The sequence below is a fragment of the Lissotriton helveticus genome, chromosome 6 (assembly GCF_964261635.1).
Source record: "Lissotriton helveticus chromosome 6, aLisHel1.1, whole genome shotgun sequence".
Classification (NCBI taxonomy): Eukaryota; Metazoa; Chordata; class Amphibia; order Caudata; family Salamandridae; genus Lissotriton; species Lissotriton helveticus.
Genome location: NC_136067.1, coordinates 1,129,688,184 through 1,129,705,666, shown reverse-complemented (window position 1 = coordinate 1,129,705,666; position 17,483 = coordinate 1,129,688,184).

The following is a 17,483-nucleotide window of genomic DNA, read 5'->3' as shown; positions in this document are numbered from 1 at the left end:
CCTGAAATTGGTCAAAATTGAAGCTTTTGAGTAAGCAAAACTCTGTAAAAATGGCAATTTTGGTCAATGTGAGGTTTTAAAAAGTGGTTATTCAACATGAGGCACAATCCAATAGACATTTTGAATCATTTTTGGTACAGTCCAAAAAAATACATTTTCTGATGGAAAATGATGACTCCGGACCTGTCCAACGTTCCCAAAATGGTCAATATGGATGAAATTTTAACATTTAATTTTTTGACTGTAAATGACTGTTGGATGTGAATTATGAGTTTTTCAACTAAAATAAGTGTGTTTAAAGTAATTTCTGTGCCTGAAATTGGTCAAAATTGAAGCTTTCGAGTAAGCAAAACTCTGTAAAAATGGCAATTTTGGTCACTGTGAGGGTTTAAAAAGTGGTTATTCAACATGAGGCATGATCCAATTGACATTTTGAATCATTTTTGGTACAGTCCAAAAAACATAAATTTTCTGATGAAAAACGATGACTCCAGACCTGTCGAACGTTCCCAAAATGGTCAATATGGATGAAATTTTAACATTTTATTTTTTAACTGTAAATGACTGTTGGAAATGAATTGTGACTTTTTCAACTAAAATAAGTGTGTTTAAAGTCATTTCTGTGCCTGAAATTGGTCACAATTGAAGCTTTTGAGTAAGCAAAACTCTGTAAAAATGGCAATTTTGGTCACTGTGAGGGTTTAAAAAGTGGTTATTCAACATGAGGCATGATCTAATTGACATTTTGAATCATTTTTGGTACAGTCCAAAAAATCAATTTTCTGATGAAAAACGATGACTCCGGACCTGTCGAACGTCCCCAAAATGGTCAATATGGATGAAATTTTAACATTTAATCGTTTGACTCTAATTAACTGTTGGATGTGAATTATGACTTTTACAACTAAAATAAGTGTGTTTAAAGTCATTTCTGTGCCTGAAATTGGTCAAAATTGAGGCTTTTGAGTAAGCAAAACTCTGTAAAAATGGCAATTTTGGTTACTGTGAGGGTTTAAAAAGTGGTTATTCAACATTAGGCATGATCCAATTGACATTTTGAATCATTTTTGGTACAGTCCAAAAAAAAACAATTTTCTGATGGAAAACGATGACTCCGGACCTGTCGAACGTTCCCAAAATGGTCAATATGGATGAAATTTTAACATTTAATTTTTTGACTGTAAATGACTGTTGGGTGTGAATTATGACTTTTTCAACTAAAATAAGTGTGTTTAAAGTCATTTCTGTGCCTGAAATTGGTCAAAATTGAAGCTTTTGAGTAAGCAAAACTATGTAAAAATTGCAATTTTGGTCACTGTGAGGGTTTAAAAAGTGGTTATTCAACATGAGGCACGATCCAATTGACATTTTGAATCATTTTTGTTACAGTCCAAAAAAGTCAATTTTCTGATGAAAAACGATGACTCCGGACCTGTCGAACGTTCCCAAAATGGTCAATATGGATGAAATTTTAACATTTTATTTTTTGACTATAAATGACTGTTGGATGTGAATTATGAGTTTTTCAACTAAAATTAGTGTGTTTAAAGTCATTTCTGTGCATTAAATTGGTCAAAATTGAAGCTTTTGAGTAAGCAAAACTCTATAAAAATGGCAATTTTGGTCACTGTGAGGGTTTAAAAGGTGGTTATTCAACATGAGGCACGATCCAATTGACATTTTGAATCCTTTTTGGTACAAGTCCAAAAAAATCATATTTCAGATGAAAAACGATGACTCCGGACCTGTCGAACGTTCCCAAAATGGTCAATATGGATGAAATTTTAACATTTAATCTTTTGACTCTAAATGACTGTTGGAAGTGAATTATGACTTTTTCAACTAAAATAAGTGTGTTTAAAGTCATTTCTGTGCCTGAAATTGGTCAAAATTGAAGCTTTTGAATAAGCAAAACTCAGTAAAAATGGCAATTTTGGTTACTGTGAGGGTTTAAAAAGTGGTTATTCAACATGAGGCACGATCCAATTGACATTTTGAATCATTTTTGGTACAGTCCAAAAAAAACAATTTTCTGATGGAAAACGATGACTCCGGACCTGTCGAACATTCCCAAAATGGTCAATATGGATGAAATTTTAACATTTGATTTTTTGACTGTAAATGACTGTTTGATGTGAATTATGAGTTTTTCAACTAAAATAAGTGTGTTTAAAGTAATTTCTGTGCCTGAAATTGATCAAAATTGAAGCTTTTGAGTAAGCAAAACTCTGTAAAAATGGCAATTTTGGTCACTGTGAGGGTTTAAAAAGTGGTTATTCAACATGAGGCATGATCCAATTGACATTTCGAATCATTTTTGGTACAGTCCAAAAAAATCAATTTTCTGATGAAAAACGATGACTCCGGACTTGTGGAACGTTCCCAAAATGGTCAATATGGATGAAATTTTAACATGTAATTTTTTGACTGTAAATGACTGTTGGATGTGAATTATGAGTTTTTCAACTAAAATAAGTGTGTTTAACGTAATTTCTGTCCCTGAAATTGGTCAAAATTGAAGCTTTTGAGTAAGCAAAACTCTGTAATAAGTGGCAATTTTGGTCACTGTGAGGGTTTAAAAAGTGGTTATTCAACATGAGGCATGATCCAATTGACATTTTGAATCATTTTTGGTACAGTCCAAAAAACATCAATTTTCGGATGAAAAACGATGACTCCGGACCTGTCGAACGTTCCCAAATTGGTCAATATGGATGAAATTTTAACATTTAATTTTTTGACTGTAAATGACTGTTGGATGTGAATTATGACTTTTTCAACTAAAATAAGTGTGTTTAAAGTCATTTCTGTGCCTGAAATTGGACAAAATTGAAGCTTTCTAATAAGCAAAACTCTGTAAAAATGGCAATTTTGGTCACTGTGAGGGTTTAAAAAGTGGTTATTCAACATGAGGAACGATCCAATTTACATGTTGAATCATTTTTGGTACAGTCCAAAAAATCAATTTTCTGATGAAAAACGATAACTCCGGACCTGTCGAACGTTTCCAAATTGGTCAATATGGATGAAATGTTAACATTAAATTTTTTGACTGTAAATGACTGTTGGATGTGAATTATGACTTTTTCAACTAAAATAAGTGTGTTTAAAGTCATTTCTGTGCCTGAAATTGGACAAAATTGAAGCTTTCTAATAAGCAAAACTCTGTAAAAATGGCAATTTTGGTCACTGTGACAGTTTAAAAAGTGGTTATTCAACATGAGGCACGATCCAATTGACATTTTGAATCATTTTTGGTACAGTCCAAAAAATCAATTTTCTGATGAAAAACGATAACTCCGGACCTGTCGAACGTTCCCAAACAGGTCAATATGGATGAAATGTTAACATTTAATCTTTTTACTCTAAATGACTGTTGGATGTGAATTATGACTTTTTCAACTTGAAGCTTTTGAGTAAGCAAAACTCTGTAAAAATGGCAATTTTGGTCACTGTGAGGGTTTAAAAAGTGGTTATTCAACATGAGGCATGATCAAATTTACATTTTGAATCATTTTGGTACAGGCCAAAAAATCAATTTTCTGATGAAAAACGATGACTCCGGACATGTCGAACGTTCCCAAAATGGTCAATATGGATGAAATTTTAACATTTGATTTTTTGACTGTAAATGACTGTTGGATGTGAATTATGAGTTTTTCAACTAAAATAAGTGTGTTTAAAGTAATTTCTGTGCCTGAAATTGATCAAAATTGAAGCTTTTGAGTAAGCAAAACTCTGTAAAAATGGCAATTTTGGTCACTGTGAGGGTTTAAAAAGTGGTTATTCAACATGATGAACGATCCAATTTACATGTTGAATCATTTTTGGTACAGTCCAAAAAATCAATTTTCTGATGAAAAACGATAACTCCGGACCTGTCGAACGTTCCCAAAATGGTCAATATGGATGATATTTTAACATTTTATTTTTTGACTATAAATGACTGTTGGATGTGAATTATGAGTTTTTCAACTAAAATAAGTGTGTTTAAAGTCATTTCTGTGCATGAAATTGGTCAAAATTGAAGCTTTTGAGTAAGCAAAACTCTGTAAAAATGGCAATTTTGGTCACTGTGACAGTTTAAAAAGTGGTTATTCAACATGAGGCACGATCCAATTGACATTTTGAATCATTTTTGGTACAGTCCAAAAAATCAATTTTCTGATGAAAAACCATAACTCCGGACCTGTCGAACGTTCCCAAACAGGTCAATATGGATGAAATGTTAACATTTAATCTTTTTACTCTAAATGACTGTTGGATGTGAATTATGACTTTTTCAACTTGAAGCTTTTGAGTAAGCAAAACTCTGTAAAAATGGCAATTTTGGTCACTGTGAGGGTTTAAAAAGTGGTTATTCAACATGAGGCATGATCCAATTTACATTTTGAATCATTTTGGTACAGGCCAAAAAATCAATTTTCTGATGAAAAACGATGACTCCGGACATGTCGAACGTTCCCAAAATGGTCAATATGGATGAAATTTTAACATTTGATTTTTTGACTGTAAATGACTGTTGGATGTGAATTATGAGTTTTTCAACTAAAATAAGTGTGTTTAAAGTAATTTCTGTGCCTGAAATTGATCAAAATTGAAGCTTTTGAGTAAGCAAAACTCTGTAATAAGTGGCAATTTTGGTCACTGTGAGGGTTTAAAAAGTGGTTATTCAACATGAGGCATGATCCAATTGACATTTTGAATCATTTTTGGTACAGTCCAAAAAACATCAATTTTCGGATGAAAAACGATGACTCCGGACCTGTCGAACGTTCCCAAATTGGTCAATATGGATGAAATTTTAACATTTAATTTTTTGACTGTAAATGACTGTTGGATGTGAATTATGACTTTTTCAACTAAAATAAGTGTGTTTAAAGTCATTTCTGTGCCTGAAATTGGACAAAATTGAAGCTTTCTAATAAGCAAAACTCTGTAAAAATGGCAATTTTGGTCACTGTGAGGGTTTAAAAAGTGGTTATTCAACATGAGGAACGATCCAATTTACTTGTTGAATCATTTTTGGTACAGTCCAAAAAATCAATTTTCTGATGAAAAACGATAACTCCGGACCTGTCGAACGTTCCCAAAATGGTCAATATGGATGATATTTTAACATTTTATTTTTTGACTATAAATGACTGTTGGATGTGAATTATGAGTTTTTCAACTAAAATAAGTGTGTTTAAAGTCATTTCTGTGCATGAAATTGGTCAAAATTGAAGCTTTTGAGTAAGCAAAACTCTGTAAAAATGGCAATTTTGGTCACTGTGACAGTTTAAAAAGTGGTTATTCAACATGAGGCACGATCCAATTGACATTTTGAATCATTTTTGGTACAGTCCAAAAAATCAATTTGCTGATGAAAAACGATAACTCCGGACCTGTCGAACGTTCCCAAACAGGTCAATATGGATGAAATGTTAACATTTAATCTTTTTACTCTAAATGACTGTTGGATGTGAATTATGACTTTTTCAACTTGAAGCTTTTGAGTAAGCAAAACTCTGTAAAAATGGCAATTTTGGTCACTGTGAGGGTTTAAAAAGTGGTTATTCAACATGAGGCATGATCCAATTTACATTTTAAATCATTTTGGTACAGGCCAAAAAATCAATTTTCTGATGAAAAATGATGACTCCGGACATGTCGAACGTTCCCAAAATGGTCAATATGGATGAAATTTTAACATTTGATTTTTTGACTGTAAATGACTGTTGGATGTGAATTATTAGTTTTTCAACTAAAATAAGTGTGTTTAAAGTCATTTCTGTGCCTGAAATTGGTCAAAATGGAAGCTTTTGAGTAAGCAAAACTCTGTAAAAATGGCAATTTTGGTCACTGTGATGGTTTAAAAAGTGGTTATTCAACATGAGGCACAATCCAATTGACATTTTGAATCATTTTTGGTACAGTCCAAAAACTCAATTTTCTGATGAAAAACAATGACTCTGGACCTGTCGAACGTTCCCAAAATGGTCAATATGGATGAAATGTTAACATTTAATCTTTTTACTCTAAATGACTGTTGGGTGTGAATTATGACTTTTTCAACTAAAATAAGTGTGTCTAAATTCTTTTCTGTGCCTGAAATTGGTCAAAATTGAAGCTTTTGAGTAAGCAGAACTCTGTAAAAATGGCAATTTTAGTCACTGTGAGGGTTTAAAAAGTGGTTATTCAACATGAGGCACGATCCAATTTATATTTTGAATCATTTTTGGTACAGTCCAAAAAAATCAATTTTCTGATGAAAAACGATGACTCCGGACTTGTGGAACGTTCCCAAAATGGTCAATATGGATGAAATTTTAACATGTAATTTTTTGACTGTAAATGACTGTTGGATGTGAATTATGAGTTTTTCAACTAAAATAAGTGTGTTTAACGTAATTTCTGTCCCTGAAATTGGTCAAAATTGAAGCTTTTGAGTAAGCAAAACTCTGTAATAAGTGGCAATTTTGGTCACTGTGAGGGTTTAAAAAGTGGTTATTCAACATGAGGCATGATCCAATTGACATTTTGAATCATTTTTGGTACAGTCCAAAAAACATCAATTTTCGGATGAAAAACGATGACTCCGGACCTGTCGAACGTTCCCAAATTGGTCAATATGGATGAAATTTTAACATTTAATTTTTTGACTGTAAATGACTGTTGGATGTGAATTATGACTTTTTCAACTAAAATAAGTGTGTTTAAAGTCATTTCTGTGCCTGAAATTGGACAAAATTGAAGCTTTCTAATAAGCAAAACTCTGTAAAAATGGCAATTTTGGTCACTGTGAGGGTTTAAAAAGTGGTTATTCAACATGAGGAACGATCCAATTTACATGTTGAATCATTTTTGGTACAGTCCAAAAAATCAATTTTCTGATGAAAAACGATAACTCCGGACCTGTCGAACATTTCCAAATTGGTCAATATGGATGAAATGTTAACATTACATTTTTTGACTGTAAATGACTGTTGGATGTGAATTATGACTTTTTCAACTAAAATAAGTGTGTTTAAAGTCATTTCTGTGCCTGAAATTGGACAAAATTGAAGCTTTCTAATAAGCAAAACTCTGTAAAAATGGCAATTTTGGTCACTGTGACAGTTTAAAAAGTGGTTATTCAACATGAGGCACGATCCAATTGACATTTTGAATCATTTTTGGTACAGTCCAAAAAATCAATTTTCTGATGAAAAACGATAACTCCGGACCTGTCGAACGTTCCCAAACAGGTCAATATGGATGAAATGTTAACATTTAATCTTTTTACTCTAAATGACTGTTGGATGTGAATTATGACTTTTTCAACTTGAAGCTTTTGAGTAAGCAAAACTCTGTAAAAATGGCAATTTTGGTCACTGTGAGGGTTTAAAAAGTGGTTATTCAACATGAGGCATGATCCAATTTACATTTTGAATCATTTTGGTACAGGCCAAAAAATCAATTTTCTGATGAAAAACGATGACTCCGGACATGTCGAACGTTCCCAAAATGGTCAATATGGATGAAATTTTAACATTTGATTTTTTGACTGTAAATGACTGTTGGATGTGAATTATGAGTTTTTCAACTAAAATAAGTGTGTTTAAAGTAATTTCTGTGCCTGAAATTGATCAAAATTGAAGCTTTTGAGTAAGCAAAACTCTGTAAAAATGGCAATTTTGGTCACTGTGAGGGTTTAAAAAGTGGTTATTCAACATGATGAACGATCCAATTTACATGTTGAATCATTTTTGGTACAGTCCAAAAAATCAATTTTCTGATGAAAAACGATAACTCCGGACCTGTCGAACGTTCCCAAAATGGTCAATATGGATGATATTTTAACATTTTATTTTTTGACTATAAATGACTGTTGGATGTGAATTATGAGTTTTTCAACTAAAATAAGTGTGTTTAAAGTCATTTCTGTGCATGAAATTGGTCAAAATTGAAGCTTTTGAGTAAGCAAAACTCTGTAAAAATGGCAATTTTGGTCACTGTGACAGTTTAAAAAGTGGTTATTCAACATGAGGCACGATCCAATTGACATTTTGAATCATTTTTGGTACAGTCCAAAAAATCAATTTTCTGATGAAAAACTATAACTCCGGACCTGTCGAACGTTCCCAAACAGGTCAATATGGATGAAATGTTAACATTTAATCTTTTTACTCTAAATGACTGTTGGATGTGAATTATGACTTTTTCAACTTGAAGCTTTTGAGTAAGCAAAACTCTGTAAAAATGGCAATTTTGGTCACTGTGAGGGTTTAAAAAGTGGTTATTCAACATGAGGCATGATCCAATTTACATTTTGAATCATTTTGGTACAGGCCAAAAAATCAATTTTCTGATGAAAAACGATGACTCCGGACATGTCGAACGTTCCCAAAATGGTCAATATGGATGAAATTTTAACATTTGATTTTTTGACTGTAAATGACTGTTGGATGTGAATTATGAGTTTTTCAACTAAAATAAGTGTGTTTAAAGTAATTTCTGTGCCTGAAATTGATCAAAATTGAAGCTTTTGAGTAAGCAAAACTCTGCAAAAACGGCAATTTTGGTCACTGTGAGGGTTTAAAAAGTGGTTATTCAACATGAGGCATGATCCAATTGACATTTCGAATCATTTTTGGTACAGTCCAAAAAAATCAATTTTCTGATGAAAAACGATGACTCCGGACTTGTGGAACGTTCCCAAAATGGTCAATATGGATGAAATTTTAACATGTAATTTTTTGACTGTAAATGACTGTTGGATGTGAATTATGAGTTTTTCAACTAAAATAAGTGTGTTTAACGTAATTTCTGTCCCTGAAATTGGTCAAAATTGAAGCTTTTGAGTAAGCAAAACTCTGTAATAAGTGGCAATTTTGGTCACTGTGAGGGTTTAAAAAGTGGTTATTCAACATGAGGCATGATCCAATTGACATTTTGAATCATTTTTGGTACAGTCCAAAAAACATCAATTTTCGGATGAAAAACGATGACTCCGGACCTGTCGAACGTTCCCAAATTGGTCAATATGGATGAAATTTTAACATTTAATTTTTTGACTGTAAATGACTGTTGGATGTGAATTATGACTTTTTCAACTAAAATAAGTGTGTTTAAAGTCATTTCTGTGCCTGAAATTGGACAAAATTGAAGCTTTCTAATAAGCAAAACTCTGTAAAAATGGCAATTTTGGTCACTGTGAGGGTTTAAAAAGTGGTTATTCAACATGAGGAACGATCCAATTTACATGTTGAATCATTTTTGGTACAGTCCAAAAAATCAATTTTCTGATGAAAAACGATAACTCCGGACCTGTCGAACGTTCCCAAAATGGTCAATATGGATGATATTTTAACATTTTATTTTTTGACTATAAATGACTGTTGGATGTGAATTATGAGTTTTTCAACTAAAATAAGTGTGTTTAAAGTCATTTCTGTGCATGAAATTGGTCAAAATTGAAGCTTTTGAGTAAGCAAAACTCTGTAAAAATGGCAATTTTGGTCACTGTGACAGTTTAAAAAGTGGTTATTCAACATGAGGCACGATCCAATTGACATTTTGAATCATTTTTGGTACAGTCCAAAAAATCAATTTGCTGATGAAAAACGATAACTCCGGACCTGTCGAACGTTCCCAAACAGGTCAATATGGATGAAATGTTAACATTTAATCTTTTTACTCTAAATGACTGTTGGATGTGAATTATGACTTTTTCAACTTGAAGCTTTTGAGTAAGCAAAACTCTGTAAAAATGGCAATTTTGGTCACTGTGAGGGTTTAAAAAGTGGTTATTCAACATGAGGCATGATCCAATTTACATTTTAAATCATTTTGGTACAGGCCAAAAAATCAATTTTCTGATGAAAAACGATGACTCCGGACATGTCGAACGTTCCCAAAATGGTCAATATGGATGAAATTTTAACATTTGATTTTTTGACTGTAAATGACTGTTGGATGTGAATTATGAGTTTTTCAACTAAAATAAGTGTGTTTAAAGTAATTTCTGTGCCTGAAATTGGTCAAAATTGAAGCTTTTGAGTAAGCAAAACTCTTTAAAAATTGCAATTTTGGTCACTGTGAGGGTTTAAAAAGTGGTTATTCAACATGAGGCATGATCCAATTGACATTTTGAATCATTTTTGGTACAGTCCAAAAAATCAATTTGCTGATGAAAAACGATAACTCCGGACCTGTCGAACGTTCCCAAACAGGTCAATATGGATGAAATGTTAACATTTAATCTTTTTACTCTAAATGACTGTTGGATGTGAATTATGACTTTTTCAACTTGAAGCTTTTGAGTAAGCAAAACTCTGTAAAAATGGCAATTTTGGTCACTGTGAGGGTTTAAAAAGTGGTTATTCAACATGAGGCATGATCCAATTTACATTTTAAATCATTTTGGTACAGGCCAAAAAATCAATTTTCTGATGAAAAACGATGACTCCGGACATGTCGAACGTTCCCAAAATGGTCAATATGGATGAAATTTTAACATTTGATTTTTTGACTGTAAATGACTGTTGGATGTGAATTATGAGTTTTTCAACTAAAATAAGTGTGTTTAAAGTAATTTCTGTGCCTGAAATTGATCAAAATTGAAGCTTTTGAGTAAGCAAAACTCTGTAAAAATGGCAATTTTGGTCACTGTGAGGGTTTAAAAAGTGGTTATTCAACATGAGGCATGATCCAATTGACATTTTGAATCATTTTTGGTACAGTCCAAAAAAATCAATTTTCTGATGAAAAACGATGACTCCGGACTTGTGGAACGTTCCCAAAATGGTCAATATGGATGAAATTTTAACATTTAATTTTTTGACTGTAAATGACTGTTGGATGTGAATTATGACTTTTTCAACTAAAATAAGTGTGTTTAAAGTCATTTCTGTGCCTGAAATTGGACAAAATTGAAGCTTTCTAATAAGCAAAACTCTGTAAAAATGGCAATTTTGGTCACTGTGAGGGTTTAAAAAGTGGTTATTCAACATGAGGAACGATCCAATTTACATGTTGAATCATTTTTGGTACAGTCCAAAAAATCAATTTTCTGATGAAAAACGATAACTCCGGACCTGTCGAACGTTTCCAAATTGGTCAATATGGATGAAATGTTAACATTAAATTTTTTGACTGTAAATGACTGTTGGATGTGAATTATGACTTTTTCAACTAAAATAAGTGTGTTTAAAGTCATTTCTGTGCCTGAAATTGGACAAAATTGAAGCTTTCTAATAAGCAAAACTCTGTAAAAATGGCAATTTTGGTCACTGTGACAGTTTAAAAAGTGGTTATTCAACATGAGGCACGATCCAATTGACATTTTGAATCATTTTTGGTACAGTCCAAAAAATCAATTTTCTGATGAAAAACGATAACTCCGGACCTGTCGAACGTTCCCAAACAGGTCAATATGGATGAAATGTTAACATTTAATCTTTTTACTCTAAATGACTGTTGGATGTGAATTATGACTTTTTCAACTTGAAGCTTTTGAGTAAGCAAAACTCTGTAAAAATGGCAATTTTGGTCACTGTGAGGGTTTAAAAAGTGGTTATTCAACATGAGGCATGATCCAATTTACATTTTGAATCATTTTGGTACAGGCCAAAAAATCAATTTTCTGATGAAAAACGATGACTCCGGACATGTCGAACGTTCCCAAAATGGTCAATATGGATGAAATTTTAACATTTGATTTTTTGACTGTAAATGACTGTTGGATGTGAATTATGAGTTTTTCAACTAAAATAAGTGTGTTTAAAGTAATTTCTGTGCCTGAAATTGATCAAAATTGAAGCTTTTGAGTAAGCAAAACTCTGTAAAAATGGCAATTTTGGTCACTGTGAGGGTTTAAAAAGTGGTTATTCAACATGATGAACGATCCAATTTACATGTTGAATCATTTTTGGTACAGTCCAAAAAATCAATTTTCTGATGAAAAACGATAACTCCGGACCTGTCGAACGTTCCCAAAATGGTCAATATGGATGATATTTTAACATTTTATTTTTTGACTATAAATGACTGTTGGATGTGAATTATGAGTTTTTCAACTAAAATAAGTGTGTTTAAAGTCATTTCTGTGCATGAAATTGGTCAAAATTGAAGCTTTTGAGTAAGCAAAACTCTGTAAAAATGGCAATTTTGGTCACTGTGACAGTTTAAAAAGTGGTTATTCAACATGAGGCACGATCCAATTGACATTTTGAATCATTTTTGGTACAGTCCAAAAAATCAATTTTCTGATGAAAAACCATAACTCCGGACCTGTCGATTGTTCCCAAACAGGTCAATATGGATGAAATGTTAACATTTAATCTTTTTACTCTAAATGACTGTTGGATGTGAATTATGACTTTTTCAACTTGAAGCTTTTGAGTAAGCAAAACTCTGTAAAAATGGCAATTTTGGTCACTGTGAGGGTTTAAAAAGTGGTTATTCAACATGAGGCATGATCCAATTTACATTTTGAATCATTTTGGTACAGGCCAAAAAATCAATTTTCTGATGAAAAACGATGACTCCGGACATGTCGAACGTTCCCAAAATGGTCAATATGGATGAAATTTTAACATTTGATTTTTTGACTGTAAATGACTGTTGGATGTGAATTATGAGTTTTTCAACTAAAATAAGTGTGTTTAAAGTAATTTCTGTGCCTGAAATTGATCAAAATTGAAGCTTTTGAGTAAGCAAAACTCTGCAAAAATGGCAATTTTGGTCACTGTGAGGGTTTAAAAAGTGGTTATTCAACATGAGGCATGATCCAATTGACATTTCGAATCATTTTTGGTACAGTCCAAAAAAATCAATTTTCTGATGAAAAACGATGACTCCGGACTTGTGGAACGTTCCCAAAATGGTCAATATGGATGAAATTTTAACATGTAATTTTTTGACTGTAAATGACTGTTGGATGTGAATTATGAGTTTTTCAACTAAAATAAGTGTGTTTAACGTAATTTCTGTCCCTGAAATTGGTCAAAATTGAAGCTTTTGAGTAAGCAAAACTCTGTAATAAGTGGCAATTTTGGTCACTGTGAGGGTTTAAAAAGTGGTTATTCAACATGAGGCATGATCCAATTGACATTTTGAATCATTTTTGGTACAGTCCAAAAAACATCAATTTTCGGATGAAAAACGATGACTCCGGACCTGTCGAACGTTCCCAAATTGGTCAATATGGATGAAATTTTAACATTTAATTTTTTGACTGTAAATGACTGTTGGATGTGAATTATGACTTTTTCAACTAAAATAAGTGTGTTTAAAGTCATTTCTGTGCCTGAAATTGGACAAAATTGAAGCTTTCTAATAAGCAAAACTCTGTAAAAATGGCAATTTTGGTCACTGTGAGGGTTTAAAAAGTGGTTATTCAACATGAGGAACGATCCAATTTACATGTTGAATCATTTTTGGTACAGTCCAAAAAATCAATTTTCTGATGAAAAACGATAACTCCGGACCTGTCGAACGTTCCCAAAATGGTCAATATGGATGATATTTTAACATTTTATTTTTTGACTATAAATGACTGTTGGATGTGAATTATGAGTTTTTCAACTAAAATAAGTGTGTTTAAAGTCATTTCTGTGCATGAAATTGGTCAAAATTGAAGCTTTTGAGTAAGCAAAACTCTGTAAAAATGGCAATTTTGGTCACTGTGACAGTTTAAAAAGTGGTTATTCAACATGAGGCACGATCCAATTGACATTTTGAATCATTTTTGGTACAGTCCAAAAAATCAATTTGCTGATGAAAAACGATAACTCCGGACCTGTCGAACGTTCCCAAACAGGTCAATATGGATGAAATGTTAACATTTAATCTTTTTACTCTAAATGACTGTTGGATGTGAATTATGACTTTTTCAACTTGAAGCTTTTGAGTAAGCAAAACTCTGTAAAAATGGCAATTTTGGTCACTGTGAGGGTTTAAAAAGTGGTTATTCAACATGAGGCATGATCCAATTTACATTTTAAATCATTTTGGTACAGGCCAAAAAATCAATTTTCTGATGAAAAACGATGACTCCGGACATGTCGAACGTTCCCAAAATGGTCAATATGGATGAAATTTTAACATTTGATTTTTTGACTGTAAATGACTGTTGGATGTGAATTATGAGTTTTTCAACTAAAATAAGTGTGTTTAAAGTAATTTCTGTGCCTGAAATTGATCAAAATTGAAGCTTTTGAGTAAGCAAAACTCTGTAAAAATGGCAATTTTGGTCACTGTGAGGGTTTAAAAAGTGGTTATTCAACATGAGGCATGATCCAATTGACATTTTGAATCATTTTTGGTACAGTCCAAAAAAATCAATTTTCTGATGAAAAACGATGACTCCGGACTTGTGGAACGTTCCCAAAATGGTCAATATGGATGAAATTTTAACATTTAAATTGTTGACTGTAAATGACTGTTGGATGTGACTTATGAGTTTTTCAACTTAAATAAATGTGTTTAAAGTCATTTCTGTGCCTGAAATTGGTCAAAATTGAAGCTTTTGAGTAAGCAAAACTCCGTAAAAATGGCAATTTTGGTCACTGTGAGGGTTTAAAAAGTGGTTATTCAAACATGAGGCACGATCCAATAGACATTTTGAATCATTTTTGGTACAGTCCAAAAAAATACATTTTCTGATGGAAAACGATGATTCCGGACCTGTCGAACGTTCCCAAAATGGTCAATATGGATGAAATTTTAACATTTAATTTTTTGACTGTAAATGACTGTTGGATGTGAATTATGAGTTTTTCAACTAAAATAAGTGTGTTTAAAGTAATTTCTGTGCCTGAAATTGGTCAAAATTGAAGCTTTTGAGTAAGCAAAACTCTTTAAAAATTGCAATTTTGGTCACTGTGAGGGTTTAAAAAGTGGTTATTCAACATGAGGCATGATCCAATTGACATTTTGAATCATTTTTGGTACAGTCCAAAAAACATCAATTTTCTGATGAAAAACGATGACTCCGGACCTGTCGAACGTTCCCAAAATGGTCAATATGGATGAAATTTTAACATTGAATTTTGTGACTGTAAATGACTGTTGGATGTGAATTATTAGTTTTTCAACTAAAATAAGTGTGTTTAAAGTCATTTCTGTGCCTGAAATTGGTCATAATTGAAGCTTTTCAGTAAGCAAAACTCTGTAAAAATGGCAATTTTGGTCACTGTGATGGTTTAAAAAGTGGTTATTCAACATGATGCACGATCCAATTGACATTTTGAATCATTTTTGGTACAGTCCCAAAAATTAATTTTCTGATGAAAAACGATGACTCCGGACATGTCGAACATTCCCAAAATGGTCAATATGGATGAAATTTTAACATTTAATCTTTTTACTCTAAATGACTGTTGGGTGTGAATTATGAATTTTTCAACTAAAATAAGTGTGTTTAAATTCTTTTCTGTGCCTGAAATTGGTCAAAATTGAAGCTTTGAGTAAGAAGAACTCTGTAAAAATGGCAATTTTGGTCACTGTGAGGGTTTAAAAAGTGGTTATTCAACATGAGGCACGATACAATTGACATTTTGAATCATTTTTCGTACAGTCCAAAAAATCAATTTTCTGATGAAAAACGATGACTCCTGACCAGTCGAACGTTTCCAAAATTGTCAATATGGATGAAATTGTAAAATTTAATTTTTTGACTGTAAATGACAGTTGGATGTGAATTATGACTTTTTCAACTAAAATAAGTGTGTTTAAAGTTATTTCTGTGCCTGAAATTGGTCAAAATTGAAGCTTTTGAGTAAGCAAAACTCTGTAAAAATGGCAATTTTGGTCACTGTGAGGGTTTAAAAAGTGGTTATTCAACATGAGGCACGATCCAATTGACATTTTGAATCATTTTTGTTACAGTCCAAAAAAGTCAATTTTCTGATGAAAAACGATGACTCCGGACCTGTCGAACGTTCCCAAAATGGTCAATATGGATGAAATTTTAACATTTGATTTTTTGACTATAAATGACTGTTGGATGTGAATTATGAGTTTTTCAACTAAAATAAGTGTGTTTAAAGTCACTTCTGTGCATGAAATTGGTCAAAATTGAAGCTTTTGAGTAAGCAAAACTCTATAAAAATTGCAATTTTGGTCACAGTGAGGGTTTAAAAGGTGGTTATTCAACATGAGGCACGATCCAATTGACATTTTGAATCCTTTTTGGTACAAGTCCAAAAAATCAATTTTCTGATGAAAAACGATGACTCCGGACCTTTCGAACGTTCCCAAAATGGTCAATATGGATGAAATTTTAACATTGAATTTTGTGACTGTAAATGACTGTTGGATGTGAATTATTAGTTTTTCAACTAAAATAAGTGTGTTTAAAGTCATTTCGGTGCCTGAAATTGGTCATAATTGAAGCTTTTGAGTAAGCAAAACTCTGTAAAAATGGCAATTTTGGTCACTGTGAGGGTTTAAAACGTGGTTATTCAACATGAGGAACGATCCAATTGACATTTTGAATCATTTTTGTTACAGTCCAAAAAATCAATTTTCTGATGAAAAACGATGACTCCTGACCAGTCGAACGTTCCCAAAATGGTCAATATGGATGAAATTTTAACATTGAATTTTGTGACTGTAAATGACTGTTGGATGTGAATTATTAGTTTTTCAACTAAAATAAGTGTGTTTAAAGTCATTTCTGTGCCTGAAATTGATCAAAATTGAAGCTTTTGAGTAAGCAAAACTCTGTAAAAATGGCAATTTTGGTCACTGTGAGGGTTTAAAAAGTGGTTATTCAACATGAGGCATGATCCAATTGACATTTCGAATCATTTTTGGTACATTCCAAAAAAATAAATTTTCTGATGAAAAACGATGACTCCGGACTTGTGGAACGTTCCCAAAATGGTCAATATGGATGAAATTTTAACATGTAATTTTTTGACTGTAAATGACTGTTGGATGTGAATTATGAGTTTTTCAACTAAAATAAGTGTGTTTAACGTAATTTCTGTCCCTGAAATTGGTCAAAATTGAAGCTTTTGAGTAAGCAAAACTCTGTAATAAGTGGCAATTTTGGTCACTGTGAGGGTTTCAAAAGTGGTTATTCAACATGAGGCATGATCCAATTGACATTTTGAATCATTTTTGGTACAGTCCAAAAAACATCAATTTTCGGATGAAAAACGATGACTCCGGACCTGTCGAACGTTCCCAAATTGGTCAATATGGATGAAATTTTAACATTTAATTTTTTGACTGTAAATGACTGTTGGATGTGAATTATGACTTTTTCAACTAAAATAAGTGTGTTTAAAGTCATTTCTGTGCCTGAAATTGGACAAAATTGAAGCTTTCTAATAAGCATAACTCTGTAAAAATGGCAATTTTGGTCACTGTGAGGGTTTAAAAAGTGGTTATTCAACATGAGGAACGATCCAATTTACATGTTGAATCATTTTTGGTACAGTCCAAAAAAATCAATTTTCTGATGAAAAACGATGACTCCGGACCTGTTGAACGTTCCCAAAATGGTC